General features: G+C 38.7%; 1 protein-coding gene across 1 annotated transcript in view; it reads right to left on the bottom strand.

Annotated features, from left to right (window-relative positions):
* Nucleotides 1–4,903: 4,903 nt before the first annotated feature.
* Nucleotides 4,904–7,500, bottom strand: part of LOC137992592 (ubiquitin-conjugating enzyme E2 Q1-like) — a 32,454-nt gene continuing 29,857 nt past the window's right edge. Inside the window, exon 14 of the mRNA XM_068838004.1 lies at nucleotides 4,904–7,500. This exon is cut by the window's right edge and continues 1,146 nt beyond it. The gene's annotated coding sequence lies outside the window, so the exon portion shown is untranslated.

The raw sequence follows: 7,500 nt of genomic DNA on the forward strand, positions 1-7,500 counted from the left end.
AAATTATCAAATAATAGCATCAAAAATGATCTGATAATTATTCAAAATGCGCAAATTATGCTAGCATTGACCTACTGGGCAGAAATTATGCCAAAAAATTATGCTAGCATAATCTATAAATGCCTAGAAACGTCCCGTCAAAAGTTCCCCTGTCCGTGCGTACGAAACCCGCGCCCGCAATTGCTGGCGGCAGTCAACAAATGTGCTGTGTCAAATGGTTGCTGCTATTGTGCTATCCTGTCAGTCATCCTGTCAATCCTTTGCCTATATCTAGTACCCAGATCTCCCAGTAACAGAGTGAGATCTGGGGACGAGATAGCACTTTGCTCTTTCATCGAAATGGTGGTGGTGTGTGTTAAAAGACGTTGTTGTCGATCTACCCTGTTGAAAGGACGACCACAACACAAGGGTTTTTTCGTTAACACAAATAAATAAATTATCAATACAGTTTTGACGTCTTCTTGCCCTGGATTCGAAAATGCTACACTGAATTCGTCTCAAAAGATTATAGAAAAAGCACAAATAACCAGCCAAAGCACAACAGCTGGACGTTTCGGATCGCCCCTCGCTGACAAACCAGTTTTGGCGGGAAAGTTTGATGAGAAAAAAGTTGCCACAAAAAACTGCCTCAAAATCTTTCAAATGGTTTTTATGGCCCTTTAATTGCGAACAAATGATTTGACGTCGGATAGCAAGAGTTTTTTACGCGCGATGACTTCTGATTGGTCAATTTAAATTTCAGTAGCTCTCGCAGTAGGCAAGGATGTTTTTAGGTTTAAACCGACAAATGACCCGTCGTTTACAAACGACTACAGTATATGGGTCTATGTGATGTGCTGGCAAACTTAGTTTTAGTAGATGAAAAAAATAACGGCATTTAGACTTGAGATAAAACAGCCTGTGCCCACTATGGTTATTGCGCATACGTTCTGCGCATCTCGAGATACTCGTATTTCCTATCGGCGGTGCTTATTAATAACAGGGATATTTTTTGCCGCGGTTCAAAAACTATGCTGGAGAGAGCAGAGACTTAGCCAAGTGCTCTTGGTATCCAAAGAGAAAATGGGGGTAAACCAGGCATTTTTCAGAGATAATTAAACTTCAGTTTGGAATAGGGGGACACCATACATTGCTGTTCTGTTCTAAAGCTTTTTACAAATTATTGTTGATTACTTATCTTTCGAAAAATGACGTGGTTACCCCCACTTTTCTTTTTGGATGTTCAATAACACTTGTTAAGATATGCTTTTCCCACATAGTCAGTAAACCGCGCAGAAGATAACTTTGAATTAGTACGGCACCGACCTTAAGACGCCTTTCTCAGTGTACCCACGTGATGCCAGGCGCAGACGGCACTATGACTCTCGCCTTGCGTTGTTGGCTAAGAGATTACAACGAGGGGAAGACCAGGAAAAGAAAAAATTGATTTGATGAGAAACTGCCCTGCGATACCCGAATTGTCAGTGAAAAACAGATCTGCCTCACTAGGTTTACGATGCACAGTCGTTTTGTCCTTTGAAGAAAGCAGCCTTCCGTCATGAGTGAATTGTTACAAGACCTGAGAGGCAGAACGAGTGGTGGTGTACCAAAATTTGTAGGAGATATAAACTCAGACATAGGGACACCGGTGACTACAGTGTGTTCTAAGAAGCCTAAAGGAAAGTGCCATGCCCAGACTAACACGTTCCAAACGCAATGAGCTCCAGTACGCAGAACAGGCCAGCCAGGTACTCCTTTTCCAGACAACGGATCCTTTAATCATTAAAGATATTAAGCTAAAATTACAAAAGTTTAGGTTACCTGCTGTAACTGCTGCACATGCTTTACTATTGTTATCCAGGCTTGTTCCAAATGCTTGTCGCTCGAAAGTTGGAAAAAGTACGTTTGGCCCGAAGCTGCTGAAAGCAGTTTTAAAAAGGGGGGGGATATGAAGCGAATTGCGCTTGCGAGTGAAGCGATCGTGTATATTATAGCGTTTGCCAAAACTTTAACTGCAGAGGACAGCAGAGGGTTTAGCTTTGAGGTTAGACCTTTCAAAAATTTTATAAGCTCATTACTAAGTCTCTGAAAAACATAGCAATTTGATGAACAGGAAGCCAGTTGAGGTCGCTAAGTAATTAATGGTGTTACGTGGTATTTCTTTAGAATTTGTAACTATTTTCCGAGCGAAAATTTTGGATTGATTGGATTCTTGTTTATATTAGTGGCAGAGTAGAGGGTGTATTTGACCCATGCTGACAGATGCCAAATAGAGCATTTTACTGAATACTGGGGAGGAAGATTATCAATAAAAGAGGTTTTCGAGTCGAAACTCTGCTTTCATAATTGGTTAAATTGACATAACTTAGAAAAGCAGGAAGAGACTACTTTTGAAACGTACTCGTTATAAGTTAAAGGCTCCCCAAGAACCAGGGTCACTTGGAGTGGAAAGTAATCCACTTATTAGTTGACAGGTTCCAACCTTATTAAAACAGGAGGTTTGCGTCTTATCAGTAGGGTGTCGGGTTGGATCAGTAAGTTGTTTCCACAGCAAAAACCTTGCTACGTTGCGCCATGCAGGTCATTTTGGAGTTTCCGAACAGGCCGAAATCTATATTCTGATGGGAGGAAACGACAAGATCGTCGTTCGACGTATGCAATCCAGACAGCCCACCGTTTGAGGTGCAAACGGTAGATCGTTCAACATCAGATGCCAAAACAACAGTGGCGAGGGCAGTTATAGCACCTTGCGCGTTATGGGGATCCTCCCATGTGTAATCGGCAGAGCCGTCAGATAGAGTAGAGGCTTATTCGGTTAAACTGAGAGCGGCCATTATATAAATAGCTCCCGGATCAGGGTAATAACAAGCAGGTGAGGACAACCACCATCGAAAGGTTGGGAAGCAGTTTTTGATGGTCTAATTCTGTCAAATGTTCATAGGGGATTGTATAGGCAGAGACAAGCTCACCACTCATGCATGGGCTTCTGAGGTAGAGAGTGTTGTCTGACTGCGTACATAGAGGGGGACATTGGGGTGTATTAAAAACCGCAAAACCGAAAAAAAAAAAAAAATCATCCAAAACCGCAAAACCTAAAAAAAATTCGGCCAAAACCGAAAACCGCATACAAAACCGTCAGAAAACCGATACAATGGTGTCAAGTGTGGCAGACAGAGCAAACTACACTAACACTTTATTTCATTAAAGTATTTGTGAATGTCATGGGCTTGTCTAAAGCCTTCTTATCTTTTAGTACCTGCTAAACTCATAGGCTTTATTTCTGCCGCTCTCTCGAGCCCGGACTTTGTGGGCTTATTTTCCGTAAAGCAGCTGGTAATGGAGCTAAGTTAACTTAAGAGAATTTGCACACAAGTCCTCTCTAAAATTGCAATTTTGCAATCGCAAAAAAGCTATAGCTCTGGAAGCTTCAATCAAAACTATCTAATTGAACATTTCTATTTGATAACTAAGACCTGACAGTTTGGAGATTCGAATGGAACGTTTAATCTTGGTCTACTGACATGCGATTGCATTGAGGAAGCTAACCGGTTCTGTTTGTTCCTTGTTTTACATGGCAGCAGGAACTGGCTCAAAGGTTAAATGTGGTAATAAACAGATACTTACTTAAAACAGGAGTCGAATATTGAACCTCACCGCCCCCGGTGGGGAGGACTCCCATATAAAAAGGGGAGGGATGCTCGTCGGAAATTTCACATTAAGCCCTTAAAGGAGACCAATTTGGGCGTGGCCCAGGCGTTTTTTGACCCCTAAAAGAGTCCATATTATAACACAGAAAAATAAAAAATACAGCGACTTTTCATGATGGCAAAGACATTATCATCTAAAAGTGTAATAATAATAATAATAATAATAATACAATAGAAGTAATAACACAAAATGATTATTATCAATTATGAACAACAATTTGGTAGTTGGACTTCATGTCATACAGTCCAGGAAGTAAGCAAGGGTTTGGTCTCATTGATGGATATCTACTGTTTGGTGCTGTGATGAAATCTTTAGTAAAATCATTGTTTTGACCCTATGCCTTTCAGTTCGAATTTAGAAGTACTTCTAGCTCGAATGATTTTTCTATTTGAGGATAACCTCTACATCTGTTCTCCATAACCCTTTCTTGGCGGAGAGTGATAAGCCAGATGATTTTACTTGTCAATGGGAGCCCCTCTGGCAGGAAAGGGTTAAACTTTACTCAAGATATAATGTATGAAATCTGTAATTGCGTTCGACGAAGGAGAACGCTTCCTAATTTCGTGGGTTTCCTGTGAACGCCAGCGAAAGCTCTGAGGGTTTTTTGGGCTTTCTATCGGGCGGGCAGTTATGAACGTCACATTCTCGTTGCGCAAAGGATTCTGCCTCGTGCGACACAAAATTCTGTCTTCTTCGCGAACATCGGGTGATGGCGGACGTGTTGTTGAAGAATTTCGTAGCTGCTGCTGTTTTCTCGGTAAGTTATTTTCTCAATGTTGTTGAAGAATTTCGTAGCTGCTTATCAAAGCCTGGTTTTAGCTAAATTCATTGAACTTCGAACGAACTTATTAATCTTTGATTACTTCTAGTTTAAAAGTTCCTGAAAACTGCAATGCAATCACCTTGGGGATAGACTCATGCTTTTAAAAAGCAAATAGCTGCCAATCTTTTGTTACCTTTATGAACTTGGGCAGCCTTTACATGAAATTTAACTTTTGGAGACAGAAACACTGTAAGGTTATGATTAGGATTAAAGATTCAGCTGATGTACAGGTTACATGTTCTTTTAGAGCCTAAACATTTTTCCATTTTGTTAAACAGGGAAAATTTGCAAAATAAGATTTATGACAGTTCACACCTCAAACTCGGTTAGGAGGACTTAAGAGGTATTAAGTAATTCTCTACCGAGCCCAAGGAACAGCACAGTAAACAATAATTTATTAAACTGAATAAGATGACAAAATAGCCCTTTATTAACTCTTTTCAAAAGTAGCTGGTACCACTACATTATTTTATGTACAAATACTATGTTAGGGTAAGTTACAGGTAATTTGTGACAATTAGCAAATGCAGTGTATAGCTTAAATGCAAACTAAAAGGGAATTAAGTGAAAGCTCTGTCATTGATTATTAAAGCTCTTGTTGAGACAGCACCTTTCCAGTAAACCTAAGGGGCTTTCTAAGTACCAGGCCCCGGTTGTCCAAAGGTTGGATAACTTTATCCAGTCAACAGGTCACTATCCAGAGTATAACGTCTAACATGAATTCCAATTATTATTCTTAATCGACCTCAATTATTAATTAATGCATTTCTCGTGCTCTGATTGGTTCACTCAATCTCGGTCATCAGATTATATACATGTACCTTAGTTTGACCTTATATGGCAATTGATTGCACTAAGCGTTGCTAAGCTAAATATTTTTTTCCGCCAGAAAGCGAAATTTCTCTCTGAATAAAGCAAAAAAAGAGCCTTTTTGTGGAAAGTTTGGATCGAAATGTTTTTGTGATGAGCCTGCGTCTTTCTGACCACAAGGTATTACACAAAATCCCATCTTCATCAAGTTTTTTTGATTTTGCTCGGACTTTCTCGATTTTTTCGCTCCTATTTCTTACTTCCAAACTTTTGGAGTTTAAGGAATTTAATAAATCAATAATTTTTATTCCATTCACGCTTGCTGGATATGAGACTGGTTATAGCCAACTCATATCCAATGTGCGCTCATGGAATAATTGTTAATTATACTTCATGTTAAACATTAGTGAAGGTTTTAGCATACACCTTTACTTATTCTTGATTATGTGAGCAAATACAGAAATCTTTGCACGGACTGAAACTGTTGGATAGTGAATTATCCGCCGGATACAATATTTATTGTCCAGCCTTTAAATAACTGGGGTCAGGATAAAAAGAGAAGAGGACTCTGATTTGTATAAAAACAAGTCAAACATGCATTCATACATGTACATTGTAACTAAACTGTTGCCACAAACCATTCACTCTTGATTTCTCTGGCTTTTTCTCTTTTGATTTTCTAAATTGAACAGCCAAATATGGCCAGGATATCAATTTTATTAGCCATAACTCAAAACAACTTTTGGATCATTCAGAATCTCAACAAAATGCTACAATAGTGTCTGTTAAACGAAAAAAATCACATAATTCAGATCCAATTGAGCAAAGAAATTTAATTCATTGAAAGCCTACTTGGCTATGGACTTTTTGTAAAGATACCAGTATGCTTTCTTTAAGAAAACCCTTGGGTATCTTGGAATGCATACCATCTACTTGCAGAAACCATGGATGGATGAAAATCTTGGGTAAAAGTAAAGAATGGCCGACGCGTTGGTGGGATCGGACTCTTTACTTTTACCAAATCCTGTACATGTAGATAAACATGAAAAAATGACAACTTATCTGAATGGAAGAACATTTACTACTACAAACAACTAGACTTCCTATTCTAAAAAAATAGAAGAACACTTGAGCCAATGAGTCATAATTTCCAAAACGTTTGTTTCCTATTCATTTTTGGTGGTCCCAACGACTTCATGTTCGCAATCAGAATTTTAAGGTTCAACTACAGTACTAATGTGCTAAGGTACCCAGATCTGCCATTTTAGCCTGAAATTAAACTTCAATTTCAATAGCCCTTCTCTAAAATGGTGGCCGAAAATTCAAATAAGTTAAAATTAAAAACTGACACCAGAAATAGAAAGAGCACCTTTAGTTTAGTAACCCTGCAAAATTTCAGCATATGAGGTGTAATAACAGCAACAGTAAGTTGAAAAATGAAAAATTACAGACGTTTGTATGATTGGGGTATGGCATATACCCCAATCATACAAACGTCTGTAAATTTGTCAGATTTCAACTTACATTTTCTCAGCTGATATAACACCTAATATTTCTGGTATCAGTTTTTCGTTCAGTTCAATTTTAACTCATTCAACTTCCGTTGCCACCATTTTGGAGAAGGGTCTATTTTTTAAAGAAAGTATTCAGGCAACGACTCTAGCCATTTGCAAAACAAACATCCATTGGTATATGAATGAGATTCCTTCCTGGTTGACTTTTAAAGATCACAGTGAAACTGAGGAACAGCTCACTGGGAGAGTTCACACTTACAGTCAAGCTATGTCACGCATGACCAGTATCCACAACACTGAAATGAACATTCAAATTCCTCTTTAGAACTGGAATGGAACACTTGAATATCTGTCAGCCTCCTGTTGGTAGTGTTGCTGAGCTTTTGGTCATCTGTTGGTTGACAGTTTAGTGACAATTTCCCGACAAACTCATCGGGGAGCTGTTCTTCAATTTTACCAAGATCATATTGATATCAGTTTGAACAATTTAACAGACGAAGAAATTCAACTAAAAGATAAGAATCAATGACTTCCAGACAACAACCATACCAGAGTGCAACACTGAAAAATGCATTTGAGGCACAGATTCGTACAAAGGTTGAAAGAAATGGCAAGTAGAGGCAAAAATAACAGATCACGAACAATTTTTTTTGAGTTTGCAATATG

This window comes from Montipora foliosa, chromosome 2, assembly GCF_036669935.1.
Source record: "Montipora foliosa isolate CH-2021 chromosome 2, ASM3666993v2, whole genome shotgun sequence".
Taxonomy (NCBI): Eukaryota; Metazoa; Cnidaria; class Anthozoa; order Scleractinia; family Acroporidae; genus Montipora; species Montipora foliosa.